The sequence below is a fragment of the Elephas maximus genome, chromosome 1 (genome assembly GCF_024166365.1).
Source record: "Elephas maximus indicus isolate mEleMax1 chromosome 1, mEleMax1 primary haplotype, whole genome shotgun sequence".
Lineage (NCBI taxonomy): Eukaryota > Metazoa > Chordata > Mammalia > Proboscidea > Elephantidae > Elephas > Elephas maximus.
This window is the reverse complement of record NC_064819.1, coordinates 27,035,091-27,053,496: the sequence shown is the minus strand read 5'-3', so window position 1 is coordinate 27,053,496 and position 18,406 is coordinate 27,035,091. Positions and strand designations below refer to the sequence as shown.

Below are 18,406 nucleotides of genomic sequence, written 5' to 3'. Positions count from 1 at the left end.
GCTGGTTGAATAAGTGAATAAATGAGCAAATGCTCCACCTGGTTCCTTGCCTCAACATTCCTCCTTTTCCCACCAGTGAGGCCACTAGACTCCCACCTTCAGGCTCAATCCTGCATCACTCCTAGTAACAATTCAGAACTTAGTCAAATAGAATTTCAGGGACCTTAGTTCAGATTCTCAAAGTCTCAGAATTTAGTGTACTTGTAAGTCCTCCTATGGTGACGTTGAGTCCATATTTGGACCACTGCCTTGTTCCTTTCCCATAGCCTCCTCTGTGTACCTCAATTCTAGAACCTAGATCACTTGCTACCAGGCCCCATCCTGTAACCTTTGCCAACTATCACCACTTCCATTAAAGACTGTACCTCTTTCTCTTGAATTCTCATAGCTGGGACCCTGCTTCCTAACCCTCCATGATGCTCAGTCTTTGCCTGAATTGGCACATGGCACTGGATCATCACTGAAAGAGTTTCTGCTGGGACTTTTACCTCTCCCTGGTCCTTCTTGATCTTAACAAATTGTCACCTCTCACCATACTCTTCATATGCCAGGTCTACCCAACAGAATTCCTTACCCCACTATAGGCTGGATCTGCCCACAGCTCATCATGATAGGCATCTTTACTCCCCAGTCTACCCTTCTCCTGATCTTCCCTGTCCATTGCCTAAGGAAAATCTCTTTAATTTTTAAATTAAAGCTAACAATAAATTTCAAAAGTAACAAACTTTCAAAATAAGCAAAAAAGAACAGCCATAATCTAACTACCTGAAGACAAATGGTTAAAATCTTAGGGCAAACAAAGAGACATACCATGTTCATAGATTGAAAGACTCAATATAATTAAGATGTCAATTCTTTATATATTCACCTATGTAATTAATGGCATTCCAATCAAATTCCCAGCAAGATTTTTTTTTGCAAATACGGAGAAGCTGATTCTAAAGTTTATATTAGAAAGGCAAAGGAATTAGAATAACAAAAAGAAATTTGATAAAGAAGAATGAAGTTGGAGAATTCATACTACCTGATTTCAAGATTTACTATAAACCTGTAGTAATCAGGATAGCGTAGCAAAAGAATAGACACATAGATCATTGGAAGAGAATACAGTCCAGAAACAATCCCATAAAAATATGGCCAATTGGTTTTTTTTACAGAGGTTCAAAGGCACTTTTTTTTTTAAAAGAACGATGTTGAAACAACTGGACATCTATTTGCAAATATACAAACCACTTCAACCTGAACTTCACAACTTACAGAAAAATAATAACTCCAAATCACATATCTAAATATAAAATGTAAAGCTAAAAGAAGAAAAAAAAGGGGGACGGTATTTTCATGACCTAGGTTGGGTAAAGACTTCTTAGACATGATACTAAAAGCACAGTCCATTGATTGGACTTCATCAAAATTAAATGCCTTTTATCATTAAATATACTAGTAAGAGAAGACTGAAGAAAACAGCTGCAAATTTCGTATCTGACAAAAGGCTTGTATCTGGAATATATAAAACACTCTCAAAACTTAACAGTAAGAAAACAAATAATTTTTTTTTTAATGGGTAAGAGACTTGAATAGGCACTTAATCATAGAGAATATACCAATGGTAAATAAACACATAAAGCTGTCCTCAGTATCATTGTAGTTGTTGTTGTTAGGTGCCCTTGAGTCAGCTCTGGCTCATAGCAACCCTATGTACAACAGAACGAAACACTGCTGGGTCCTGTGCCTCACAATCATTGTTATACATAAGCCCATTTTTGAAATCACTATGTCAGTCCATCTCATTGATGGTCTTCCACTTTTTCACTGACTTTCTACTTTACCAAGCATGATGTCCTTCTCCAGGTACTAATCCCTCCTGATAACATGTCCAAAGTATGTGAGACGTAACCTCGCCACCCTTGCTTCTAAGGAGCATTCTGGTTGTACTTCCAAAACAGAGTTGTTCATTCTTCTGGCAGTCCATGGTATATTCAATATTTTTCACCAACACCACAATTCAAAGGCATCAATTCTTCTTCGGTCTTTCTTATTCATTGTCCAGCTTTCACAAGCATACGAGGCAATTGAAAATGCCATGGCTTGGGTCAGGCACACCTTAGTCTTCAAAGTGACATCTTTGCTTTTAACACTTTAAAGAGGTCTTTTGCAGCAGATTTGCCCAATGCAATGTATCTTTTGATTTCTTTATTGCTGCTTCCACATGCGTTGATTGTGGAGCCAAGTAAAATGAAATTAACTTCATTAGCCATTAGGAAATGCAAATTTAAACCATGATATCCAAAAAAAAAAAAAAAAAAAAACCCGAACGCATTGCTATCAAGTTGATTTCGACTCATAGTGACCCTATAAGACAGAGTAGAACTGCCCCCATAGGGTTTCCAACGCTGTAAATCTTAATGGAAGCAGACTGCCACATCTTTCTCCTGTGGAGCACTTGGTGGGATTAAACCCACTGACCTTTAGGTTAGCAGCTGAGTGCTTTTAACCACTGTGCCATTAGGACTCCTTAATGAGATACCACTACATATCTAGTGGAATTGCTAATTAAAAAAAAAAAAATCTGACAATACCAAGTGTTGCTAAGAATGCAGAGAAACTGGAACTCTCATGCACTGCTGGAAGGAAAGCAAAAAGAGAGGTACAGCCACTCTGGAAAACAGTTTGATAGGTTCTTATAAAGTTAAACATTCACCTACCATATGACCTAGCAATCCCACTCATAGGTATTTACCCAAGAGAAATAAAAACATCATGTTCACACAAAAACCTCTTCACAAATGTTTATATTAACTTTATTCATAGTACCCCCAAAGTGGACAACCCGATGTTTTTTAACAAGTGAATGAATACGGTGATACAGACATACAACGGAATACTGCTCAGCAACAAAAAGAAAGGAACCATAGATGCACAATCTCAACGGCATCATGCCGAGTGAGAGAAGTCGTTCTTAAAAGATTACATACTGTATGATCACATTTATATGACATTCTGGAAAAAGCAAAACCATACCAACAGAGGACAGATTAGTGGTCGTTAGAAATTAGGGGTGGGAAGGGGAAGCACTTGATTGATGGACTGATTGATTGATTGAGGTGATGGAACTGTTCACTATTCTGATCATTGTGGTGGTTACACAAATCTATGCATAGCCAAAATCCATAGAACTGTACACTAAAAAAAAAAAAAAAAAAGATTGATTTGAATTAAAAAGTCTGAGCACATTTCACCTGAATATTTTTCTGTATGGATATTTAATAGAATCATCCTATATTACACAATACTGTATAATCCATTTTAATTTTAAAATGCTGTAAATAGCTTTCAATGTAATTAAATATGGATCTACCTATCAATTTTTAATGTTTTTCCATTAAAATTAAAATTTAATTGTATTCCATGGAAGGGATATAACATATTATGAAGCAATCCCATGTTATTGGACATTTGGGTTGTTTCTGATTTTTCAGTATTAGAAATGATGTGATAATCCTTAATTATGCTTCAGACAAATTTTTAGAAGTAGACTTGCTGGGTCAGAAGTTTGAACTTTATAAAAGGTTTTTGACATGCAGTGTGAAAATATCCTCCAGAAAAATACTGCCCCAATTATCCTCCCTCCATGAGGCAATGAACCTGCCCACTTCCCCATATACAGGTCCACACCACCACACACTCTAGCACACTACCTGGCACATACCATAAAAAACCAAACCCACTGCTGTCAAGTTGATTCCGATTCATTATGACCGTACAGGACAGAGTAGAACTGCCCCTTAGGGTTTCCAAGGAGCGGCTGGTAGATTTGAACTGCCAACCTTTTGGTTAGCAGGCAAACTCTTAACCGCTGCACCACCTGGGCCCCCCAGCACATAGAAGGCATTATTTAATATTTGATTGTTTAAAAATAAATGAATGAATGACCTAGCTTCCTCATTAAAAATATTTTTCTATTTATCACCAAATATCTTGGAATTACTTAAGCATTTGTTCAACATCATTCAGTACCTAGAGCAGTGGTCACCTAACATTTGTGTGTGTGCGCGCGCGCGTACACGTGCAAACAGTGGCCTCTAATCTGAGAAAAACCGAGTAACAGGATAGGACCGACCCTTCAGAGGGCGGTGCTGAGCAAGCCACTCACAGGACCCTAAAACCTGATCCAGTAACAGAATAAATCCAGATATTTACATTTAGGTTTGTCCTGGAAACCCAGGATGATCTAGAGCCATCTATCCTTCCTTCCTCCCTTTCTTCCTACCTTCTCACCTTCTCTCCGTTCCTTGATTCTTCCACCTCACCCCCTCTGCCTCCCTCTCCTTGCCTCTATTCTACCTCTTTTCCTTCTTCTATCCCCTTCCTTTTCTTCTTCTCTGTTTTCTCCTCATGCTCCTTACCACCTACCCATTTATTACTCCAAGCCCCATCAGCTGTTTCTCCCCTGCCCAGCCCCTCAGCCCTGCCTCCCTCAGGTCCAGCCTCCGGGCTCAGGGTGGGGAGGCAGGCAAGGGACCTCAGCCTGGGGACCTCAGCCCAGGGAGTACTCATTGATGTTCTTCTTGTCACAGGTGTTCAGGTCAGTGCTGCAGTCTTGTTGCTGTTTCCCCATCTCCAGCCCCCTGGCTTGAGCAAGATACCCCGGGCCAGGGAACTGAAGGCCTCATCAGCATGCATTCATACTGTATGTGGCACTTGTCTCAAAAAGTCTGAATCTATGCTCCCAAGCCAGCTTACTGGCCTTCTCCCTTTGCGACATCCTCTTGGCCTCCGTGTCACACTTGTTCCCCAGTAAGAGGCGCTTCACCATCACCGAGGCATTCTCTTTGATGCTCTTCATTCAGTTCTCAATATTCTCCAAGGATTTCTCATCTGTGATATGGTATGCTACGATAATGCCCATGGCTCTATAGTAAATAAACCAAAACCCTTGCCATCGAGTTGATTCTGACTCATAGCCATTCTATACTTAGTAGTTATGGTCTTGAATTGCTCTTGGCCAGCCATGTCCCAGACCTGCAGTTTGATCTTTGCCTCTGTGTTCACAATGAGGATCTTGAAAGTTAGTTCCGACAGTGGAGATGTAGATGTTATTGAAGTTGTCCTCTGCAAAGTGAATGATCAGACAAGTATTGCCCACCCCATCTTGAAGACATTGTCTAGGCTTCGGCCATGGTGGAGACTGGGGGGAGGAGAGGAAGGGGTAGGGAAGCCCCAGGCAGCAGTAGGCGGGATAGGATGGTTGCCCAACAGGAGAGCCCCAGAGCCCATGCCAGGAAGTTTTCCTCCCTGCCAAATATTTTTCATCAAACCCCACCAATAAAAAAATTTTTAGCACTTATCCCAATACATTTATTTATATTTTTTGGTTGTTATGCACATACTCTTGTCAATCTGTGCATTAGAGATTGACAAAGCTTAATTTCTTTCTTTTTTTGGGTTGAAAATAAGCATAAGTAGAAGCTCTAAAATCTTCTCCCCATTCTCTACAAAACCATTCTTTATACCCACCAGGCTGTGCACATTTTGCCAACCAGTGCCCTAAGACGCCTGGACACCCAGCATTCTGCATGGATAACACAGTCGCACTCCTCAGGGTTTCACAGGCCGTCCAGTGAACAACTGCCATGAGAACTTCCCAGATATGAGTGTCACATAAAAGCAGGAGAGGGGCTATTACTGCCATTTAGGGAAGAGAAGAGTGCCTTCAGGGAAGAGGGGGCCTTAGAGCCGACTGTGACATATAAAACAGTTGTGAGTTCCATATCCTGAGGAAACCCTTCTTTGCTCAAGTTCTACTCCAACCTCAGCGACCATACAGGATGGTGGAGGGGGGAGGGCTGTTGAGTAGAGAACAGTCTGTACACCTGCCATGTATGGCTGTTGGTGGGTTTTTCTTTGTGCCTTTTTTTTTTTTTCTGTTTGTTTAATGTATACATATTTCCCCTCCTGCCTTTAGGACACACACAGTGACACACATTTTAGTTTTGGCAAGGGACAGTGCCAGGTGGGTGTGGAGGAAGAGACCCTGGATAGAGGTGTCTGAACTGTGGCAGGTTAAGGTCCCATGCCAGTTCATTGGCTTGTTTTGTTTTAGTTGTGGTAAATGTGTGTGTGCCTCTAAAAAAATTGCCATTTTAATGTTTTTTTACATGTACAAGTCAGTGACATTAATTACATCTTTCTATTTTTAAATATAGGAATCACACCCCCCAGAGTAGGAGCAAGGACAGATGATCTTTCAAGACCTTTTCCACTTCACTGCCTGTGAGGAGCTCAGAACCAAAACCAACCAAACCCAGTGCCGTCAAGTCAATTCCAACTCATAGCGACCCTATAGGACAGAGTAGAGCTGCCCCATAGAGTTTCCAAGGAGCGCCTGGTGGATTCAAACTGCAGACCCTTTGGTTAGCAGCTGTAGCACTTAACCACTACGCCACCAGGGTTTCCTGAGGAGCTCAGAGACAACTAAAAAAAAATGCATGTGAACACCAGACGCACAGGATGCTTTGAGTATTTATTTCTAAAATATGGCTCTGACCCCATTTGCTTAACAGCTTCAGTGGCTCCCTCCTACCTACAGAATGAAATTCCAAACTCCCCATGGTATAAACCAACACACTTCAAGTTCTGACCTCCGCCACATCTACAGCTACTTTCCCCCATTTCTTGCTAGATACCCCAAACCATATGCTCCTCCCTGTACACACTGGCTTTATCCACAACAGCTCAGGCAATTCCTTCCTTCCCTGCTCCGATTCTCTAAGTCCTACTCGCCTTCTTGACCCAGTTCAGAAGCCCAGTGTGAAGCCTCCCCACTTCTATCTACCACCTTCCCACAGAGAATCAAGTTCATGTTCCTCTGGGTATCTATTACCATTCATTTCTTTGTTAGAGCACTTACCTTAATCTGCTGTGGAATACAGACAGCTACATCCATTTCTGTCTCTTGCTGAAGACTAAAAGCTCTCTGAGGATAGGGTAAAATGCTGCATTCTCTCTCTTCTGTTACATAGCACCTAATCTTAAACCAATGAGAAGGAAGGGCAGCTAACCTTCCATGGTAAATGGAGGCCATTACCACCTCATCCAAGAAGCTGTTTAAGTTTTCTTAAGCATCACAAATTTTCTTCAAACTGGAACAAGCACAGATTGGGCAGGATAGGGGGACTTCAAAGGTTTTGTCTTGACTTCTTATATTCGACAAGACCATGAGACTTTCAAGTGGAGATGTTTGGATATGGTCAGATATTCCAGTCATCGTGATCTAAGAAGACATAACGATCCAGTATTCATCAGCAGACAGATGGGAGTAAAAACTGTGAGTGTATGAGGTTTCCCAGACAAGTCACAGAGTGAGTAGAGCACTGAGATGAAGGGAGAACCTAAAGGGACACCAACATTTGGTAGGCAGAGGAAGAAGTGACCACAAAGGAGATCAAGGGGTATAATTAAAAAAAAAAAAATACGAGGAAAGTCAGGGATTTCGGAGTTTCAAAGAGGAAGGAAGTAGTAAACTGTGAAATGCTCAGAAGTCCAATAAAGCCAGAGCTAGAAAGTGTTCGTGGACTTTGGCAGTTGGAATGTCTTGCCTGATTTAACAAGAGCAGTTTCCACTGTGGTTAAGTTACAACATTGGTGTTAACAGAGTAAAGCTAGAAAGAGGACAATATTTTCCAAAGCTGGAATGAAATGGAAGATGAGAGATAGGGCTGTAGGTTGGCGGCATAGGGCTCAAGAGGAGAATTTGTTTGGTTCTCTGTTACTATGAGAGAAATTTAAGCATGCTTATATATTTTTTTAATAGGCTAAAGGAAAGAAATCAGTATTAAAAATACTGAAGATATAAAAGAAAGAACTCTAGTAACACATAAAAAGGATTATACATCATGACCAAGTGGGATTATCCCATAAATGCAAGGTTGGTTCAATTTAAGAAAATCAGTACGCCATATTAATAGAATAAAGGACAAACCCCAAATGACTATCTTAGTAAATGCAGAAAATGCATTTGCCCAAATCCACCACCCTTTCATGTTTTTATCAAAAAAGTAGGACTAGAGGGAAACTTTCTAAACCTGTTAAAAGGCTCTTACTAAAAATTCAGTTAATGGCATACTTAGTGGTGAAAGATTCAAATCTTTCCCTCAAATCTTTCCCCCTGCTCTCTCGACTTCAATTCAACATTTTACTGGAGGTACTAGCCAGGGCCACTAATCTAAAAAAAGAAATAAAGATTAAAAGAAGAAGTAAAACTATATCTACTCAGAGATGGCATCATCTTTATACAGAAAAACCCAGAGGATCCTCAAAAAGCTACTAGAACTAATAATGAGTTTAGCAAGGTTGCAGGATACAAGGCAATATACAAAAATCAATTGCATTTCTACGTACTTTTATCAAGGAACAATTTAAAAATGAAATTAAGAAAGCAACGGCATTTACAATAGCATTAAATAGAACAAAATACTTGCAAATAAGCTTAACAAAAAAAGTGCAAGACTTGTACCCAGAAAATTATAAAATACTATTGATAGAAATTAATGGAAACCTAAATAAATGGAAAGATATCCCATGTTCATAGATTCAAAGACTCAATATTGGTAACATGGCAATAGTCTCCCAAACTGATCTACAGATTCAAGAAAATCCCTATCAAAATCCCAGCTAGCATTGGTTGCAGAAACTGACAGCTGATATTAAAATGCATGTAGAAATTAAAGGAACCCAGAACAGTCAAAATGATCTTGAAAAAGAACAAAGTTGGAGGACTTTGACCCCAATTTCAAAACTTACTACAAAGTTACAGTAACAAAGATAGTGTGGTACTGGCATAAGACTGGACATATCAACCAATGGGTTAGAATTGAGAGTTCAGAAATAAACTCTTAACATATAGGATCACTATGAGTTGAATCAACTCAACAGCAATGGGTAATTTTCAACAAGAGTGCTAAGACAATTTGATGAGGGGAAAAACAGTTTTTTCAACAAATGATGCTGAGACAACTGGATACCCACATGCAAAAAAAAAATGAAGCTGAATCCCTAATTCACATCATATATAAAAATTAACTCAAAATGGATCATAGACCTAAATGTAAGAGGGAAAACTATGAAACTCTTAGAAGGAAATGCAAGATTAAATCATCATGACCCTGAATTAGACAATGCTTTCTTAGATATGACACCAAAAGCACAAGTAACAAAAGAAAAAGTAGGTTAACTGAACATCAAAACTAAAAACTTTACTGTTTCAAAGGACACCAAAGACAATGCATGGAATGGGAGAGAATGCTTGCAAATCATGTATCTAATAAGGGATTTGTATAAGACTATATAAACAACTCTTACAACTTAACAAACACAAATAATCTAAGTAAAAGATGAGCAAAAGATCTGAATAGACATTTCTCCAAAGAAGACATATCAATAGCCAATAAGCCCATAAAAAATGCTTCACATCACTAGTCATCGAGGAAATACAAACCGAAATCACAATGAGGTACTACTTCACACCAACTAGAGGGACTAAAGTCAAAAGAGATAGACAATAACAAGCGTGGTGAGGGTATGGCAAAGTTGGAATCCTCATACATTGCTAGTGGGAATGTAAAATGTATAGCTGCTTTGGGAAACAGTTCAGCAGTCCCTCAAAATGTTAAACATAGACGTAGCATATGATCCGGTAAGTCCGTTCCTATGTACACACCCAGGAGTATGAAATGGTCTTCACATAAAAATCTATCCACAAATGTTCATAGCAGTATTATTCATAATAGTTACAAAGTATCCATCAACTGATAAATGTCCAACAGATAAATGAATGAAAAAAAATGTGAAATATCCATACGATGGATAGGCATAAAAAGAAACGGCATATGCAGACATGCTACAACATGGGTAGACCTTGAAAATATTATGCTCAAGTGAAAGAAACTAGTCACAAAAGACCACTTATAGTACAATGCCAATTATATAAAATGTCCAGAATAGGAAAACTATGGGAGGACAGAATATAAATTAATGGTTGGCTAGGGCTGTGGGGTGGAGTTTAGAGAGAATGGGGGGTGACTACTAATGGCTACCGGGTTTTCTGGGGGGTGATCAAAATGTTCTGGAATTGGTGGAGATAGATGCACAACTTTGTGAACATACTAAAAGCTACTGAATTTTACACTCTAAAAGGGTGAATTTAACGGTATGTGAATTAAATCCCATTAAAGTTATGAAAAAAAGAAAGGTACTAATTGACGAACTGAAGGCCCAGAGAACATAAGAAAGGCTAAACCTCCATGCCAGTGGAAGAGTTAGGTATGAATGGCTCTAAGACTGAGGGAAAGGGAAGAATACATGTAAACGTAGGTTTTCTGGTAAGGGAGTGAAGGAAATTGAAGGCATTTACTCAATTGCCTCAATTTTCCAGAAAATGAATGTGATATTGACTGCTAAAAGAAAAGCACTGGGAGCTGGGTAGGGAACTTAAAGAAAAAGATGATATGTGATTAGCTGTAGCCCCGAGGACAACGGAGATGCAGCCTAGAATCAAAGAAGGAAGCTGGAATTTGCCAAGACTTTCTTTGCATGGCAGCTGGCCCTCTGTCAGGCACAGCTTGTCCTCTTTTCCTCTCAACACCTCAGTGATCTACACAAGAGGCCTTAGAAGACAGCAGGGCTGGTAAACTATCAGACAGGCTTGTCTGCAGGGGACCTCAGGGTTGCACGTGACCCTGCTTTCAACATCACCGGCCAAAGTGCACCAAGGTCAAGTACTGCAAATATTTGTGAGAGGAGGGTTCTTTCCTCCCAAACTTGCCATGAGATATTCTTGTGAGACACAAATATTAGATCAGGGTGATTGACAGTAGCTGAAAAGTCAAACACAGCAATACATCCAGGGATTGTCCATGGTCCCAGCAGTAGGGGAGTCATGTCAGCCTCAAGCCAACATCTATGAGACCTTCTCCTGCACCTAGAGCCACAAGGGTAGAACAGTGTCAATTCCTCTCTGGTGCCACCTTCTAGCTCATTGCTGGATAAGCATAAAGCCTGTCTTCCACCCACCTCTGGAACCCAAGACCACTTCTCCTCCGCACCAGCTGATAAGACAAAAAAAAGATAATATAAAGAATACCCTGGACTGTTCTTAAGAATGTTTCAAAGCACATTAATATCTCCAGGCAAAGTGGCCTATTACATGTGGTAGGTTGAACCATGGCCACCCAAAGATATTAAATCCTAATCCCTGGAATTTATAAATGTTACCTGGAAAAACGTCTTTGCAGATGCAATTAAAGGTTTTGAGCTGAAGAGATCACCCTGGTTTCTCCAGGTGGACTTTAAATACAAGCGTACTTAAAAGAGAGGCAACAGAAGATAACACAGACATGCAGAGGAAAAGGTGACGTGAAGACAGAGCAGACTGAGATGCAGCCACAAGCCAAGGAATGCCAACAAACACCAGAAGCTGGAAGAGGCAAGGAACAGGCTCTTCCCTAAAGCTTCCAGAGGGAGTACAGTCCTGCCAACAGGGAGATTTTAGACTTCTGGTCTCCAGAGCTGCATTGTTTTAAACCACCCAGTTTGTGCTAATTTGTTACAGAAGCCGTAGGAAGCGAGTACGTGTGGCAACAATATTCTCTTGGCTCTCATCAATCCTAAAGGCAGGCAGGTGACTTTGAACAGGTGAAAAAGAAGAGTGAGGGGAGGAGGAGTTAGGAAGTGAGAGTCAGCGGTCTATCATCTCAGGGCATCTGCTTCCTTTCAGGAGATTTTCAATCTCCTTTCCAGCGCCCACCACCTTTACCACTGCCTTGTAGACACTTCCTTTACAGGAAAAGAAATCCTTAATTGGTTTTTGCCATGACTCTTGATGGAAACATATTCAAGTGTAAGAAAAACACCCAGTTTAGAGGCAGAACACATAGATTTTGTCCTGGATCTACTGTTTAGTATGTGGTCTTGTCTTTGGGTAGTTACCTTTACCTCCAGCTTTACTCAACTGAAAAATCACAGTATTAATTTCAGCCCCTTTGAAAGGGCAATGAAAATTAAGCAAGATAATGCCTATGTCTTTGTCTGGGTTGTCTAGAAAAAGAACTTGAAGTAAAGCTTGCAGGCTGATGGTTTCTTGGAAGTTGTAATCCCAAGGCAGCAAGAGTGAGGGCAAGAGGGAAGGGAGCCAGAAAGGAGAGGGAACAAATACAAGAAGGTGAGTGCCATTCTAGCCACAGCATCACCAGATGCTCCGTCATGTGGGAGGTTATTAGATAGGCTAATGGAACCTCTGCAATTTACAACAGCCCATTGTTGGAGCAAGGAGGAAACAGAGCAGGGTAAGAGTGTAACAGTTATCTCCCTGTAACTTCCTCGCTCTCATTGGTCAAACTTCACATCATGGGAAACTAATCTTTACTGTTATGTAGTGTCATCTGGCCCCTATGGGCAGCCAATTGGCAAGGGAGACACCCCCTATCATCTGAAACTAGATGGGGTGACAGACAAGCTTGCCTGAGTCCTCCCTGGACATCCTGAGCACTGGAGATACTTCAGCTCCCATGGCAGCGGATGTGGTAGAGGTCATGTTTCAGCCCAGCCCTGACATGAGGGTGGGTTAGGGTGCAGGGCTGAGAAAGATGGCGGTATTAAAAAATCCAGCAAAGGTAGCAGCTGCTGGGGCTCTCCCCTAAGCAAGCTAAGGGCCCAGGGAGCAGGCTTGGCCACACCATGGGAGCAGTACGTAAATGTGGTCCAATGTTTCATGTGAAACAGGTTTGGGAAATGTCACCTGCTTTACAAATGCTACTTTAGCTATTTGTAGTGCCTTCCTTTAACTTTAGTCTTTATTGTCTCGAGCAGTTTTAAGAGAATGGTGCATCTTTCTTTCAGGTGCACCAACAGACCATTGGGATATGGTTCAACTTCAAGTATAAGAAGCAAATATAATAGAAGGCTTCGGTGAGGAATTGGTTCTTACCTAGACAATATGGAAGCTGACTGTAGAGACCATAGCCAATTAGGGTTTTATATGTTTTGTCCTAGGGCTCTCTGGGAGGCAGATTCCAAGATGGAGCTTCGTGAGCGAGAAGTTTATTGGGAATGTGAGGATATGAGGGAAACAGGATTGGGTGATAGGAAAGGTTGAACTGTGATGCAATTGGTCTGGAGCTAGGATGGCCATTCAGTATTGCCCTTGATTGAGGCACAGGGGCCAGGTCTTCGTACTCCCACATCAACTGTCATTGAACATGGACTGCCCCAGAACAGGGTGCCACCTTGAGTGAGATAGATGCCTCTCCTGAGCCAAGGACAATTCCTGGGAATGGCCTCAGCTGTAAGCCTGGCAGTACTGAGCGGCAGAAATGAGAGCCTTGGTTTTGAAGGGGGGTCAGGGATCAGCTTCCAGCACAACTGTATTCTAGAGAGAGGGGGGAATGGGGAACATAGGCTTTTCCCCTTCATTTTGGATTTCTGTTAGCGGACTGAGTCCTTCTGGAAAGAAAACTATATCCACTCTCTTCACAGTTTCCTAAGGGGACCTTCACTCCCCTTCCCAATTCAAGGTGTGGATTGGACACTTCCAGATTTGTCAACATCCCTTACTTTTACCCACACCACACCTACAGCCCCCACTACCCCCAAGGAGGAGGGGCAGGAGCCAAACTGATTGGAGGAGGCTGACAGCCTCTGGACCACATGCTCCCTGTGGGCAGGTACTCTGGGCCTCTGAACCTGTTTTTGGCCCCAAACATGGATGAGTGAATCCTTGGCTTGCCCTCTCCTCACCACTTACCTCCCTGCTGTGAGGGGGTCCAAGGTCTGTTTTCTAGAGGCAGGTCTGGGTCTCTAGCTCTATCCTGTCCAGCTTCTCTCTCTACAACTGAGTAAGTCAGGTAGCCTGTGCACTGCAGGCCTGTCCGTTGTCGTTAGGTCGATTCTGATTCATGGCGATCCCATGTGTTACAGAGTAGAACTGTGCTCCATAGAGTTTTCTTGGCTGTAATCTTTGTGGAAGCAAATTGCTAGGTCTTTCTTCTGCATTGCTTCTGGGTAGGTTTGAACCGCCAACATTTCGGTTAGTAGTCAAGCGTAAGCTGTTTGCGCCACCCAGAAATCTTGCTGCAAGCCCAGGTGTCTGCAGTTCTAGGGCAGAGTTGGAGGCCCCATTGTGGCCTCATCTCTAGTAATTTACCAGGTATATATCAGCGGTTACCAAACAGTTAATAAAACATTATTTTAATCCTCATTTGACTAGTGACCTATGTGTCAATTATCTACAGTTTCTATTTGCTTAACAAATATTTATGGAGCGTGTATTAGGTGCCAGGCTCTGTGCTCAGTGCTGGGAAAGTGGACATAAATGGACAGGTAAAACTCCTGCTTTTATGGCATTGCCATTTTACCAGGTATAGAGAAACAATAAACAGCAAACAAATAGAATATGTCAGACTGTGAAAAGTGCTTTGACGGTGCTAAAACAAGGAGTGACTGTGCAGGGTGGGGAACAAGACAGCTAGTTCAGACTGAACAGTTCTCTTGGCGGGGGGGGGGGGGCATCCAAGCTAAGGTGTCAATGTCTGGAAAGAACCAGCCGTGCAAAGGTATGAAGAAAGAGTGTTCCTGGAAGAGGTAACAGCCAGTGCAAAGGCTCTGGGGTAGAAAGGAGCTTAGTAGGTTTGAGGGACAAAAAGCAGCGTCAATGAACCTGGAGTGTTGTGAGCAAGAGGGAGACAGAAGATTATGAGATCAGAGAGGAAGGCAGAGGCCAGATCATGGAAGGCTTTATATAAACACAATTACGGTATTTCCCAGAGTGCGCAATGCATGCAAATATTGGAGACGGTATTTGTGCAAATGTTTTTATTGGAATAATTATATATTTATTTTAGAGTATATTAGGGAAAATATAATTAGCACATCAAATTCATGATTTCCCAGATATTATTATTCAGGGGAGACTAAATTAAAAAGTGAATGAATTTAATGAGAATATTAAGTAAATTATAGTACAGGTGTTATGCAGATACAGCAAAAATCTCAAAGGCAGTGTTTGTAGGACTGAAGTTTAGGGAAACACTTCTTACCAATTAGAATCAAGAGTGGAGGAAGATGTGTCTGAGCCTCCTGGCCTCTAACATGTTCCCCACCTTGGCTGCTAGGAGGTGAGGGCTGCAACAATTATATCGTATTTGGCAGTGATGGCCAGCTTTTCTCCAAACGTTTTTCTCCCCTCCCCCTTCCAAGAATGCAGAGTTGTCTCCAAGAGGCAGCCGCCTACCCAGGGATTATATTTCCCAATCCACCTTAGGCCGGGTGAGTCTCACTAATAGAATGAGAGTGGAGGGCTAAGGGTCACTTTCAGGCAAGTCTTTCTGTGCCTTCTCGCTTGTTTCTTCCTCCATTGCCAGACAGATAGCGAGGATAGCGTCAGCTGTATTGCCTAGAGGATAGTGAGGATCTAAGACAGCAGGGTCCTGGGACCCTGAATCGCTGTGTGGAAGAAAATCACCCACGGACCAGAAATTGTTCAATAAGAGAGAAATAAACTTCCTTTGTGTTAGGCCACTGACATCTTGGAGTTTATTGCTCTAGAAGTTAGTTAGCCCGTGTCTGGAATCTTTGCCCTTTCCTAAGAACATGGCAACTAAAAGAGATGGTTGAGTTTAATCTTCCAGGAGAAACGTTGGATGGGAGTAGGATATGTGATCTTTTTTCATACAGTCAAAAGACTGCCTTGGATCCACAAGAAAGTGACTTTCCTGCTGTCAAGACATGTACACTGGAAGCTATAAAACTTTGCTAGAAGAAATTAAAGAAGGCCTCAATAAATGCAAGATATTCCACTTTCGTGGATTGGAAGACTTAATACTGTTAAGATGGCAATACTACCCAAAGTAATCCACATATTCAACTCAATCCCTACCAAAATTGCAACAAGCTTCTTTGCAAAAATGGAAAAACCAGTCCTCAATTTTATATGGAATTGTAAGAGGCCCCAAATAGCCAAAGCAATCTTGAAACAGAAAAACAAAGTTGGAGAACTCATACTTCCTGATTTCAAAACAGTAATTAAGACAATCTGGTACTGTTGTAATGATCGACCAATGGAATGGAATTGAGAATCTAGAAATAAACCCATGATTCTATGGTCAATTGATTTTCAATAAGGGTGCTAAGTCTATTTAATGGAGACAGAATAGTCTCTTCAATGAATGGTACTGAAAACAGAAAAACTAATCCTCAATTTTTTATGGCATGGCAAGAGGCTCCAAGTAGCTAAAACAATGTTGGAAAAGAAGAACAAAGTAGGAAGGCTCACACTTCCTATTTTAAAACATATAATACAGCTACAGTAATCAAAACAGCCTGGTACTTTTATAACAACTGACACATTGACCAATGGAATAGAATCGAGAGTTCAGAAAGAAATCCGCACATCTATGGTCAACTGATTTTTGACAAGGTTGCTAAACCCATTCGATGGGGGAAAGAAGAGTTTCTTCCGTAAATGGTTCTGGGAAAACTGGATTTCCACATGCATAAAAATCAAACAGCATTCATGCCTCACACTATACACAAAATGGATTAAAGATCTAAATGTGAAAACTAAAACCATAAAAGGCTTAGAAGAAAACACAGGGACAACACTGTCAGGCCTAGCTTTTAACAATGGATTATTTAATATAATAACAAAAGCACAAAGAGTAAAACATAAAGCGAATGAGATCTCATAAAAATTAAAAATTTGTCAATCAAAAGACTTTACCAAAAAAGTAAAAAGACAAACTACTGACAGGGAGAATATCATCAGAAACCAATAAGAAACTCATAACCAATATATTTATAAAACTTTGGCAACTTAACAACAAAAAGACAAATAGCCCAATCATAAAATGGGCAAAGGACTTGAATAGACATTTCACCAAAGGGACATTCAAATGGCCACCAAACACATGAAAAGATGCTCAACGTCATTAGTCATCAGAGAAATGCAAATAAAAACAATGAGATACCATTTCACTCCTACTAGGATGGCTAAGATAAACACAAAAAGAAAACAAAAAACAAGCAAATAACAAATGTTGGCGAGGATGTGGGGAAAGTGGAACCCTTATCCAACACTGGTGGGAAAGCAAAATGGTACAGCCATTGTGGAAAGCAGTGTGGCATTTCCTCAAAAAACTAAAAATAGAATTACCATACCCACTAATCCACTGCTGTTGAGTCGATTCCAACTCATAGTGACCCTATAGGATAGAGTAGAACTGCCCCATAGAGTTTCCAAGGAGCGCCTGATGGATTTGAACTGCCAGCCTCTTGGTTAGCAGCTGTAGCACTTAACCACTACGCCACCAGGGTTTCCAGAATTACCATATGACCCAGCAATTCCACTCCTAGGTATATACCCAAAAGACCTGAAAGTATAGACAAACAGATGCTTGTACACCAATGTTCACTGCAGCACTATTCACAATACCCAGAAGGTGGAAACAATCTAAATGCCCATCAATGAATGACTGAATAAAAAAATGCAGTACAAACATACAATGGAATGCTACTTAGCCAGTAAGAGAAATAAAGTCTTGAAACATGCTATAATATGGATGAAGCTTGAAGACATTATATTGAGTAAAATAAGTCAATCACTTACAAGAACAGGCAAGTGTATAGAGACCAAAGTTTATGAGTGGTTGCCAGGCATGGGAGGAAGCGGGAATGGGGAGAGTTATTGCTTATGGAGTACTGAGTTTCAGTTCATGGTGATTAAAAAATCACATTAATTAAGGGTAGGATTGCACAGCTGATTAATATAATTGCCGACAATAGATTGTACACCTGTAAAAAGCTGAATTGGCAAAAGTTGTGTAAAAAAAGGTACATTTACAAAAATGACAAGAAAATAAGGGGGGGGGTTAGCTACTGAGGCTGCTTATGTACAACCAAATACCTCATGGGATTTGGTTCCTTGGTTTGTGTTATGCTTTCAAGGGACATCCCAGTTAACTGGCCTAATGTTTAATGCTGCTGTTCTACTTCCTAGTTCATTGTAAGTGTCTAGGGTCTTAAAAGTCTGCAAATGGCCACTCAAGTTACTACAATTGGTCTCTATTTGCCTGGAGCAACAGAGGAAGAAAGACAGTCAGGAATAGGAGGAGGAAATAGAAGGTGTGGCAAATGTCCTCCATAAACACAGCCTCTTTTGCCACAAGGCCAGAAGAACTGGATGGTTCCAACCTACCATTACTGAACATTTTGATCAAAGATTTCATAGAAGAACCCTGATGAAAAGGGACAAAATACAGAATAGAATTTCAAATTCTTACAGACTCCCCGACTTTCTGGATCCACGGGTGCTGGATGAACCTCTGAAAAAATTGCCCTAAAATAATCTTTAAAACTTAAG

At 41.0% G+C, this 18,406-nt stretch overlaps 1 pseudogene; it reads right to left on the bottom strand.

Annotated features, from left to right (window-relative positions):
• Positions 1 to 3,339: 3,339 nt before the first annotated feature.
• The window catches only part of LOC126062252 (ras-related protein Rab-13-like), a 29,801-nt pseudogene continuing 14,734 nt past the window's right edge, over positions 3,340 to 18,406 (bottom strand).